The following is a 12,563-nucleotide window of genomic DNA, read 5'->3' as shown; positions in this document are numbered from 1 at the left end:
GTGGCAAATGGAGTTTAATGTGGAGAAGTGTGAGGTGATTCACTTTGGAAAGAATAACAGGAATGCGGAATATTTGGCTAATGGTAAAATTCTTGGTAGTGTGGATGAGCAGAGGGATCTCGGTGTCCATGTACATAGATCCCTGAAAGTTGCCACCCAGGTTGATAGGGTTGTGAAGAAGGCCTATGGTGTGTTGGCCTTTATTGGTAGAGGGATTGAGTTCCGGAGCCATGAGGTCATGTTGCAGTTGTACAAAACTCTAGTACGGCCGCATTTGGAGTATTGCGTACAGTTCTGGTCGCCGCATTATAGGAAGGACGTGGATGCTTTGGAACGGGTACAGAGGAGATTTACCAGGATGTTGCCTGGTATGGAGGGAAAATCTTATGAGGAAAGGCTGATGGACTTGAGGTTGTTTTCGTTAGAGAGAAGAAGGTTAAGAGGTGACCTAATAGAGGCATACAAAATGATCAGAGGGTTAGATAGGGTGGACAGCGAGAGCCTTCTCCCGCGGATGGAGGTGGCTAGCACGAGGGGACATAGCCTTAAACTGAGGGGTAATAGATATAGGACAGAGGTCAGAGGTGGGTTTTTTACGCAAAGAGTGGTGAGGCCGTGGAATGCCCTACCTGCAACGGTAGTGAACTCGCCAACATTGAGGGCATTTAAAAGTTTATTGGATAAGCATATGGATGATAAGGGCATAGTGTAGGTTAGATGGCCTTTCGTTTTTTTTTCCATGTCGGTGCAACATTGAGGGCCGAAGGGCCTGTACTGCGCTGTATCGTTCTAATGCTAACTGAATACAGAAAACAACAGAAATCTACAAAGAGGACTGTACAGACTGTAGACCAAAGACTTTAATATTCAAGCTTTCTGTGAAGAAAAGTGCGAAAGACCATCATCTGAAACAACGACGCTTTCTTCCCTTGACTTATAATTGTCCTTTTCACCCCTCTCTGCCTGTCTTGTGTGTGTGGAGGGGAATTAAAGTGGGTATTCGGGGTTAGTTTGTCGTTGACCAGTTGGAGTTATTGCATATGTCATAGTTCTTGGCATAAATAAACAGTAATTGTATTTACATTTACAAACCTGGTGACTAATTATTGGACAGCCAAGGGCCAAAGACTGGGTATTTTTCCAAGAATTATTGGTTAATTCAATTGTGTTGGGACTCTGGGGGACATGGGGCTCGAATTGACCACACACTAGCCCGGGGTGTCGAAACAATATTTTTATTTTCAAATAAGGAGACAAAAGTTGTGCAGATCATCCCAGATGTGGTCTCACCAATGCCATGTACAGCAAAGCTTCCCCAATTTATGGTTTATTCTTCTTACAATAAATGCCAACATTCCATTTGCCTTCTGCACGTCTGCACATCCTCCCCGTGTGTGCGTGGGTTTCCTCCGGGTGCTCCGGTTTCCTCCCACAGTCCAAAGATGTGCGGGTTAGGTGGATTGGCCGTGATAAATTGCCCGTAGTGTCCTAAAAAGTAAGGTTAAGGGGTGGGGGGTTGTTGGGTTACGGGCATTGTGTGATACGTGGGTTTGAGTAGGGTGATCATGGCTCGGCACAACATCGAGGGCCGAAGGGCCTGTTCTGTGCTGTACTGTTCTATGTACGCTATTCCCTTATTGTCCATATGTCTATCCAATGACCATTTGAATGCCCTTAGTGTTCGCGAGTCCACAATGATCAGCAAAGATGTATACCAACAAAAAGGAAGGACGGCAGAAAGAGGGAAAATCGACCGTGGATATCTAAGGAAATAAGGGAGAGTATTAAATTGGAAAAAAAAGCATACAAAGTGGCAAAGATTAGTGGGAGACTAGAGGACTAGGAAATCTTTAGGGGGCAACAGAAAGCTACTAAAAAAGCTATAAAGAAGAGTAAGATAGCTTATGAGAGTAAACCTGCTCAATATAAAAACAGATAGAAAAAGTTTTTACAAATATATAAAGCAAAAAAGAGTGGCTAAGGTAAATATTAGTCCTTTAGAGGATGAGAAGGGAGTTTTAATAATGGGAGATGAGGAAATGGCTGAGGAACTGAACAGGTTTTTTGGGTCTGTCTTCACAATGGAAGACACAAATAACATGCCAGTGACTGATAGAAATGAGGCTATGACAGATGAGGAACTTGAGATTATTGTTATCACTAAGGAGGTAGTGATGGACAGGCTAATGGGGCGAGAGGTAGACAAGTCTCCTGATGGAATGCATCCCAGAGTGCTAGAAGAGATAGCTAGGGAAATTGCAAATGCACTAGTGATAATTTACCAAAATTCACTAGACTCTGGGGTGGTCCCACCGGATTGGAAATTAGCAAACGTGACACCACTGTTTAAAAAAGAGAGTGGGCAATTATAGGCCAGTGAGCTTAACTTCGGTAGTAGGGAAGATGCTGGAATCTACCATCAAAGAAGAAATAGCGAGACATCTGGATGGAAATTGCCCCATTGGGCAAACGCAGCATGGGTTCATAAAGGTCAGGTCGTGCTTAACTAATTTAGTGGAATTGTTTGAGGACATTACCAGAGTGGTAGATAACGGGGAACCAATGGATGTGGTATATCTGGATTTCCAGAAAGCCTTTGACAAGGTGCCACACAAAAGATTGCTGCATAAGATAAAGATGCATGTCATTAAGTGCAAGTACTGGCATGGATAGAGGATTGGTTAATTAATAGAAAGCAAAGAATGGGGAGTTATCTGGTTGGCAATCAGTAGCTGGTAGTGTCCCTCAGTGATCAGTGTTGGGCCCACAATTGTTCACAATTTACATAGATGATTTGGAGTTGGGGACCAAGGCAATGTGTCAAAGTTGGCAGACGACACTAAGATGAGTGGTAAAGCAAAAAGTGCAGAGGATACCGGATGTCTACAGATGGATTTGGATAGGTTAAGTGAATGGGCTAGGGTCTGGCAGATGGAATACAATGTTGACAAATGTGAGGTTATCCATTTTGGTAGGAATAACAGCAAAAGGGATTATTATTTAAATGATAAAATATTAAAACATTCTGCTTACAGAGAGACCTGGGTGTGCTCGGGCATGAGTCTCAAAAGTTGGTTTACAGGTGCAACAGATAATTAAGAAGGCAAATGGAATTTTGTCCTTCATTGCTAGAGGGATGGAGTTTAAGACTATGGAGGTTATGCTGCAAGTGTATAAGGTATTAGTGAGGCCACACCTGGAGTGTTGTGTTCAGCCAGCCTCTACCACCTCCGCTGGTAAAGCGTTCCAGGCACCCACCACCCTCTGCATAAAAAACTTTCCACGCACATCTCCCTTAAACTTTCCCCCTCTCACCTTGAAATTGTGACCCCTTGTAACTGACTCTTGGAAAAAGCTTGTTGCTATCCACCCTGTCCATACCTCTCATAATTTTGTAGACCTCAATCAGGTCCCCCCTCAACCTCCGTCTTTCCAACGAAAACAATCCTAATCTACTCAACCTTTCAACATAGCTAGCACCATCCATACCAGGCAATATCCTGGTGAACCTCCTCTGCACCGTCTCCAAAGCATCCACATCCTTCTGGTAATGTGGCGACCAGAACTGCACGCAGTATTCCAAATGTGGCCGAACCAAAGTCCTATACAACTGTAACATGACCTGCCGACTCTTGTACTCAATACCCAGTCCGATGAAGGCAAGCATGCTGTATGCCTTCTTGACCACATCAACCTGCGTTGCCACCTTCAGTGTACAGTGGACCTGAACCCACAGATCTCTCTGTACATCAATTTTCCCCAAGACCCTTCCATTGACCATATAGGAATTTGATCTTCCAAAATGCATCACCTCGCATTTGCCTGGATTGAAATCCATCTGCCATTTCTCTGCCCAACTCTCAAATCTATCTATATTTTGTTGTATTCTCTGACAGTCCTCCTCGCTATCTGCAACTCCACCAATCTTAGTATCATCTGCAAACTTGCTAATCAGACCACCTATACCTTCCTCCAGGTCATTTATGTAGATCACAAACAACAGTGGTCCGAGCACGGATCCCTGTGGAACACCACTAGTCACCCTTCTCCATTTTGAGACACTCCCTTCCACCACTACTCTCTGTCTCCTGTTGCTCAGCCAGTTCTTTATCCATCTAGCTAGTACACCCTGAACCCCATACAACTTCACTTTTTCCATCAACCTGCCTTGGGAAACCTTATCAAACGCCTTACTAAAGTCCATGTATATGACATCTACAGCCCTTCCCTCATCAATTAACTTTGTCACTTCCTCAAAGAATTCTATTAGGTTTGTAAGACATGACCTTCCCTGCACAAAACCATGCTGCCTATCACTGATAAGTCTATTTTCTTCCTGATGTGAATAGATCCGATCCCTCAGTATCTTCTCCAACAGTTTGCCTACCACTGACGTCAAGCTCACAGGTCTATAATTCCCTGGATTATCCCTGCTACCCTTCTTAAACAAAGGGACAACATTAGCAATTCTCCAGTCCTCCGGGACCTCACCTGTGCTCAAGGATGCTGCAAAGATATCTGTTAAGGCCCCAACTATTTCGACCCTCGCTTCCCTCAGTAATCTGGGATAGATCCCATCCGGTCCTGGGGACTTGTCCACCTTAATGCCTTTTAGAATACCCAAAACTTCCCCCTTCCGTATGACAACTTGACCTAGAGTATTTAAACATCCATCCCTAGCCTCAACATCCGTCTTGTCCCTCTCCTTTGTGAATACCGTTGCAAAGTACTCATTAAGAATCTCACTCATTTCCTCTGAGTCCACGGATAAATTCCCTCTTTTGTCTTTGAGTGGGTCAATCATTTCTCTAGTTACCCTCTTACTCCTTACATACGAATAAAAGGCTTTGGGATTTTCCTTAACCCTGTTAGCCAAAGATATTTCATGACCCCTTTTAGCCCTCTACATTGCGCGTTTGAGATTCGTCCTACTTTCCCGATATTCCTCCAAAGCTTCATCAGTTTTGAGTTGCCTCGATCCTATGAATGCTTCCTTTTTCATCTTAGCTAGTCTCACAATTTCACCCGTCATCCATGGTTCCCTAATCTTGCCATTTCTATCTTTCATTTTCACAGGAACTTGTCTGTCCTGCACTCTAATCAACCTTTCCTTAAAAGACTCCCACATTTCAAATGTGGATTTACCCTAAAACAGCTGCTCCCAATCCACATTCCCTAGCTGCTGCCGAATTTTGTTACACTCTGCTTTCAGACCACTCTTGTCCTTGTCCATGAATATTCTAAAACTTACGGAATTGTGATCGCTATTCCCAAAGTAATCACCGACTGAAACATCAACCACCTGGCCGGGATCATTCCCCAATACCAGGTCCAGTATGGCCCCTTCCCGAGTTGGACTATTTACATACTGCTCTAAAAAACTCTCGTGGATGCTCCTTACAAACTCTACTCCATCTAAGCCTCCAACACTACACGAATCCCATTCAATGTTGGGGAAGTTAAAATCTCCCATCACAACCACCCTATTGCTCCTACATTTTTCTATAATCTGTCCGCATATTTGTACCTCTACTTCATGCTCGCTTTTGGGAGGCCTGTAGTAAAGTCCCAACAATGTTACTGCACCCTTCCTATTTCTCAGCTCCACCCATATTGCCTCAGTGCTCGAATCCTCCATCGTGCCCTCCTTAATCACAGCTGTGATATCATCACTGACGAGTAATGCAACTTTTCCACCCCTTCTACCTCCTTCTCTATCCCTCCTGAAGCATCTATACCCTGGGATATTCAGTTGCCAGTCCTGCCCTTCCCTCAACCAAGTCTCAGTAATACCAATAACATCATATTCCCATACCAGCCTCCCCGGACAGGCGCCGGAATGTGGCGACTCGGGGCTTTTCACAGTAACTTCATTGAATTCTACTCGTGACAATAAGCGATTTTCATTTTTTTTCATTTTTAACATTCCCAGGTACTGATCCAAGCCCTAAGTTCATCTGCCTTAACTGCTACACTTCTTGCATTAAAACAAATGCACCTCAGACCACCTGTCCCTTTGCGTTCATCATCTCTTCCCTGTCTACTCTTCCCCTTAGTCACATGGAGTTTATTGTCTCGTACCTTACTGGCTTTAGTTGTTGCTTCTTTACTGACCTCTAACTTCCTAATCTGGTTCCCATCCCCCTGCCACATTAGTTTAAAACCTCCCCAACAGTGTTAGCAAATGCTCGGACATTGGTTCCAGTCCTGCCCAACTTTAGACCATCCGGTTTGTAATGGTCCCACCGCCCCCAGAACCGGTTCCAATGTCGCAAAAATCTGAACCCCCTCCCTCCTGCACCATCTCTCAAGCGATGTATTCATTCTGACTATTCTTGAATTTCTACTCTGACTGTCCCGTGGCACTGGTAGCAATCCTGAGATTACTACCTTTGAGGTCCTACTTTTTAACTTATCTCCTAACTCCCTAAATTCTGATTGTTGGACCTCATCCCTTTTTTACCTATATCGTTGGTGCCTATATGCACCATGACAACTGGCTGTTCACATTCCCCTTTCAGTATGTCCTGCAGCCGATTGGAGACATCCCTGACCCGAGCACCCGGGAGGCAACATACAATTCGGGAGTCTCGTTTTTGACCACAGAAACGCCTGTCTACTCCCCTTATAATTGAATCCCCTATGTCTATAGCCCTGCCAGTCTTTTTCCCGCCCTTCTGTGCAGCAGAGCCAGCGGCGGTGCCATGAGCCTGACTACTACTGCCTTCCCCTGGTGAGTCATCTCCCCCAACAGTATCCAAAACGGTATACCTGTTTTGGAGGGAGATGACCGCAGGGGAGACCTGCACTGCCTTCCTGCTCTTTCTCTGCCTTTTGGTCACCCATTCCCTGTCTCCATCACCAATTCTAATCTGCGGTGTGACCAACTCACTAAACGTGCTATCCACGACCTCCTCAGCATCGCGGATGCTCCAAAGTGAGTCCATCTGCAGCTCCAGAGCCGTCATGCGGTCTATCAGGAGCTGCAGCTGGACACACTTCCCGCACATGAAGGAGTCAGGGGCATCGGCCGCGTCCCTGAACTCCCACATTGTGCACGAGGAGCATTACACGGATCTGGGATCTCCTGCCATTTTTACCCTTTACCTTAACTAATTACAAATATAGTATCAAATAATTAATATGTGAAAGGAATAAAAATTTTACTTACCAATCACAATACCTGTGCAAGAGACCCAACACACGAAGAAATTTCTCCCAGCAACTGCTAATTGGAGCACTTTCCTTACCAGCCAATCAGGTCACTGCTTTGCTGTGATGTCACCATTCAAGGTAAGTTTTTAATGAGATAAACGTACCTGCCCGACAACCACATTTGTTTTTTTTTGGTTAGAGGAGGGGGTAGGGAGGGAAACACTGAGGAAGTGTTTCGGGTTTAACTGTCACTTGACAACAGCCCCTTCACAAACCACCTTCAAATTACGCTGACCGCACGGCACGTATGCAAATCTCCCCGGAACAGCCAGTCAGTAGCTCCGTTCTGCTGCCCTCTGCTGGATGCTTGCCTTCACTCGAACACCTCGGGTCTCTTGCACAGGTACACCTTCAAATTACGCTGACCGCACGGCACGTATGCAAATCTCCCCAGAACAGCCAATCAGTAGCTCCGTTCTGCTGCCCTCTGCTGGATGCTTGCCTTCACTTGAACACAATTCTGGTCGCCACACTACCAGGCTGTGGATGCTTTGGAGAGGGTACAGAAGCAGTTTACTAGGATGTTGCCTATTATGGAAGACATTAGCTATTTAAAAATTTTTTTAAAATACTCAATTCATTTTTAACAATTCAGGGGCAATTTAGTGTATCCAATCCACCGACCATGCACCTCTTTGTGGTGTGGGGGCGAAACCCATGCAAACACGTGGAGAATGTGCAAACTCCTCACGGACAGTGACCCAGAGGCAGGACCGAACCTGGGACTTCGGCGCCGTGAGACAGCAGTGCTAACCACTGCACCGCCGTGCTGCTCCGAAGGGCATTAGCTATGAGGAGAGGTTAGATAAACATGGTCTGTTCTCACTGGAATGACGGAGGTTGAGAGGCGACCTGATAGAGGTTGACAGGATTATGAGTGGCAAGTACAGAGTGAATAGTCAGATACACTTAACTAGTGTAGGAGAGTCAAGTACTGGGGGACACAGGTTTAAAGTACATGGGGAACAGATGTGCGAGGCAAGTATTTTACACCGAGGGTGGTAAATATATGGATCGCACTGCCTGGGGAGGTGGTGGGAGCAGGTACGATAACAGCATTTAAGGGCCATCTAGACAAATATATGAATAGGGTGGGAATGGAAGGATACGGACTCCGTAAGCGCATACAGTTTTAGTTTAGGCAGGTACCATGATCACACAGGCTTGGAGGGCCGAAGGGCCGGTTCCTTTGCTGTATTCTTTTGCGATTCCTCACCATTTAAATTTGGACGAGATGTTAGAAACAGAGAGAAGCCACAAATTAGTGTAGTAGCAAGGACATTTTCTGCTGGGGATATTGAGCTGGGAAAATTTGGTTGCAGTTCGAGCATGAAAGGGAATTAAAAAGAATAGAAATGGAAATGAAGCCATGGAATTGAAGATGAAAGAAAAAGGAAACAAAATGGAGATGGAAATGAGGTTGGAAATAGAGGGAGAGGAAAAAGCAGAAGAGAACGATTTCCAGGTTGCCTGGTATGGAGGGAAGATCTTACGAGGAAAGGCTGAAGGACTTGTGGCTGTTTTCATTAGAGAGAAGGTTAAGAGGTGACTTAATTGAGGCATACAAGATGATCAGAGGATTAGATAGGGTGGACAGTGAGAGCCTTTTTCCTCGGATGGTGATGTCCAGCACGAGGGGACATAGCCTTAAACTGAGGGGAGATAGAATAGGACAGATGTCAGAGGTATGTTCTTTACTCCGAGAGTAGTTGGAGTGTGGAATGCCCTGCCTGCAACAGTAGTGGACTCGCCAACACTAAACGCATTCAAATGGTCATTGGATAGGCATATGGACGATAAGGGAATAGTGTAGATGGGCTTTAGAGTGGTTTCACAGGTTGGCGCAACATCGAGGGCCGAAGGGCCTGTATTGTGCTGTAATGTTCTATGTTCTAAGACATTGGAAATTAGAGGGGAGCTTTATCTTGAAAAAGAACCCAGAGGCGGTATCAGGTTGAGTTAGTAACCTGTGAAGGCTGCAAACTCCATTAGAAGTTCCGTTGTTCTTCCCATGCTAGCTTGGGGGTTCAAGACTTCAAGGAGCAGGTCTTCCTTGTAGTGTGAGACTCTGTGCTCCTTGTCTTCCCTCAAATTGCCTCTCCACCCCTTCACTGATCTGAGATTGATGACCAATGGCTCGATTGCCAGGGCCAATAGAAGTGGAGACAGCCGGCATCCCTGTCTCGTGAGACACCTCCTGTGGTACTCCTGTGCCGCCAAAAGTATTCAGAGCTGATGATGTTCATCCATACGCTCTCCACGGGAGCGCTGTACTCAGCAGTCAAGGGCATTCATCCTCTGATCTCCGGGTAAGCGTTCTCCAAGGCGGTCTTCAGGACGCGCGACAACGCAGAATTGCCGAGCAAAAACTTGTAGCTAAGTTCTGCACGCATGAGTGCGGCCTCAATCTTGGATTCATGTCACATTACATTCATTCCCCACCATCTGGCCTGGACTTGGAAAATCCGACCAACTGTCCTGGCTTGAGACAATTCACACCTCTTTAATCTGGGATTACCCCCTATCTCTGGATCTGTAATGATTTGATTACCCGCAAATGCTCGCATTCCAAGCGTTGTCTGGCATCTCTGACTTTGTCTATATCAATGTTTCTGGAACATATCTCTTTATTCACCTGAGGAAGGAGCAGTGCTCCGAAAGCTCGTGTTTGAAACAAACCTGTTGGACTTTAACCTGGTGTTGTAAGACTTCTTACTGTGCTCACCCCAGTCCAACGCCGGCATCTCCACATCAAAGAAAATTACAGCATAGGAACAGGTCCTTCGGCCCTCCCAGCCTGCGCCGATCCAGATCCTTTATCTAAACCTGTCTCCTATTTTCCAAGGATCTACTTCCCTCTGTTCCCTGTCCGTTCATATATCTGTCCAGATGCATCTTAAATGATGCTATCGTGCCCTCCTCTACCACCTCTGCTGGCAAAGTGTTCCAGGCACCCACCACCCTCTGTGTAAAAAACTTTCCACGCACATCTCCCTTAAACTTTCCTCCTCTCACCTTGAAATCGTGACCCCTTGTAACTGACACCCCCACTCTTGGAAAAAGCTTTTTGCTATCCACCCTGTCCTTACCTCTCATAATTTTGTATACCTCAGTCAGGTCTCCCCTCAACCTCCGTCTTGCCAACGAAAACAATCCTAATCTACTCAACCTTTCTTCATAGCTCGCACCCTCCATACCAGGCAACATCCTGTGCACCCTATGTAAAGCATCCACATCCTTCTGGCAATGTGGCTACCAGAACTGCATGCAGTATTCCAAATGTGGTCTAACCAAAGTCCTATACAACTGTAACATGACCTGCCGTGGGCGTGTCCCTGCACATTGGGGTTTTCCTTTGTTTGTGGGCCATCCAAAATGGCCACTGTTGTCTTCCTTGTTCGAGCCGCCTCCATGTGTGACCTGGTGTAACCAGCATTCAAACCCCTCCCCCACCTACTCCCCGATTCCCTCCTGCGAGTCTATCTATCCCAACCCCCTACCCCTGTTACCTTCCCCTCTTGTCTCCCCCCATTCCCCTAAACCTGCACATCTTTTGACTGTGTGTCAGATGATGCTCCCTATTGGACTTGGCTGGTACTGCATGCACAGAATCCACTGTGCTCAGACAAGCTGGAGGTCTGCTGCCCAAATGAAATGAAATGAAAATCGCTTATTGTCACGAGTAGGCTTCAAATGAAGTTACTGTGAAAAGACCCTAGTCGCCACATTCCGCTACCTGTTCGGGGAGGCTGGTACGGGAATTGAACCGTGCTGCTGGCCTGCCTTGGTCTGCTTTAAAAAACAGAGATTTAGCCCTGTGCTAAACCAGCTCCAAACGTGTCCACCAGTCATTGGGTGGGAATCAGAAAGTTTCCAGATCAAATCTGGATTCAGGCAGGGCTTCCCCCTCTCCGCTGCCCTGGTTGTGTGCTGCATAGAACCTTTTGCCGAGCCCATCAGGAAGGGTCCGGGAATAAGAGGAGTGACAATCCCAGGTCAAGGCCTCCCTGCACATGGACACCGTCGCCGTCTTCTGCTCAGATCCCGTGTCGGTACGCAGGCTCTTTAATGCCTGCGACCAGTTTGAACTGGCGTCGGGAGCCAAGGTAAACCGCGGCAAGATCGAGGCTAAGTTCATTGGTAACTGGTCATTTGTCCCCTTCACCATCAGGTCAGATTACCTGAAGGTGCTGGGGATGTGGTTCGGAGCGGCTGGGGCGTGCACCAAAAACTGGGAGGAGCGCATCGCCAAGGTAAGACAAAAACTGGGCATGTGGGAGCAACGCTCCCACTCCATTGCGGGCAAAACCCTGGTCCTCAGGTGTGAGGTACTCTCGGTGTTGCTGTATGTGGCGCAGGTCTGGCCCATTACCCGACACTATGCCGCAGTCATCCGTGCCATCTTCAAGTTCATCTGGAGATCCAAGATGGACCGTGTCCGAAGGGATACCAGTGCAAAGAATTGTCCTTGACCGAGTGTTGCAGACTGGCCAGGACTACGTGCTGAGGGACGCACTCAGGCTTGGGGCAGCTGCCGCCAAGGCGCAATGGGAAAAGGCCACTGTGTAAGGTCTTACCAGCAAATGTACACCAAGGGGCTGGTAACTGTGTAAAACCCCTTGGTCTGGGTCATTAACACTAAATATATATAAGTATTGAAAGTAACATGACAATGTAAATATTTAAGAAAGAATTGTAACGTAAACAGGGAAATGTGTGGAACGTCATCCCAATTGAATTGAAGGAAGTCAAGTAAATATGACATTTTGGACGGAATGTACAGTTATGACAATTTGAAATGCTCTGTAATGTTTATTATTGATTTTATGAATAAAGTATATTTTTTGGATAAAATAAATCTGATATCAGTTTAAATCTGATACGTCTGCTATCTGGGGACCGAATATTAGATTGATTTTTGGGAATCGGAGATGATTCAGGGGCTTGCTCCTTCCGCTCCAAGCATCAATCTGGTCATGCAAGATTTGCAGCAATGATGCCCTCACCCCGCTTTGGGGGGCAAAGAGTGCTGTACCAGCCTCCCCGAACTGGCGCCGGAATGTGGCAACTAGGGGCTTTTCACAGTAACTTCATTTGAAGCCTACTCGTGACAATACGCGATTTTCATTTCATTTTCAGTTCAAAGCAGAAAATAGCGCATGTCCTGCCTTCCCCTTTTCCCCCTTGTCAAGAACATAAGAACTAGGAGCAGGAGTAGGCCATCTGGCCCCTCGAGCCTGCTCCACCATTCAATGAGATCATGGCTGATTTTTTGTGGACTCAGCTCCACTTTCCAGCCCAAACACCATAACCCTTTTTGAAACTATCCATCTTTATCTTGAAAATAT

The 12,563-nt window shown here is 46.3% G+C and overlaps 1 pseudogene; it reads left to right on the top strand.

Moving 5' to 3' along the window:
• The first annotated feature begins 12,052 nt into the window (after window positions 1–12,052).
• On the top strand, window positions 12,053–12,222 carry LOC119956951 (annotated as a pseudogene).
• The last annotated feature ends 341 nt before the right edge of the window (window positions 12,223–12,563 follow it).

The sequence above is a fragment of the Scyliorhinus canicula genome, chromosome 24 (genome assembly GCF_902713615.1).
Source record: "Scyliorhinus canicula chromosome 24, sScyCan1.1, whole genome shotgun sequence".
Lineage (NCBI taxonomy): Eukaryota > Metazoa > Chordata > Chondrichthyes > Carcharhiniformes > Scyliorhinidae > Scyliorhinus > Scyliorhinus canicula.
This window is presented reverse-complemented; position numbering and strand designations above follow the sequence as displayed.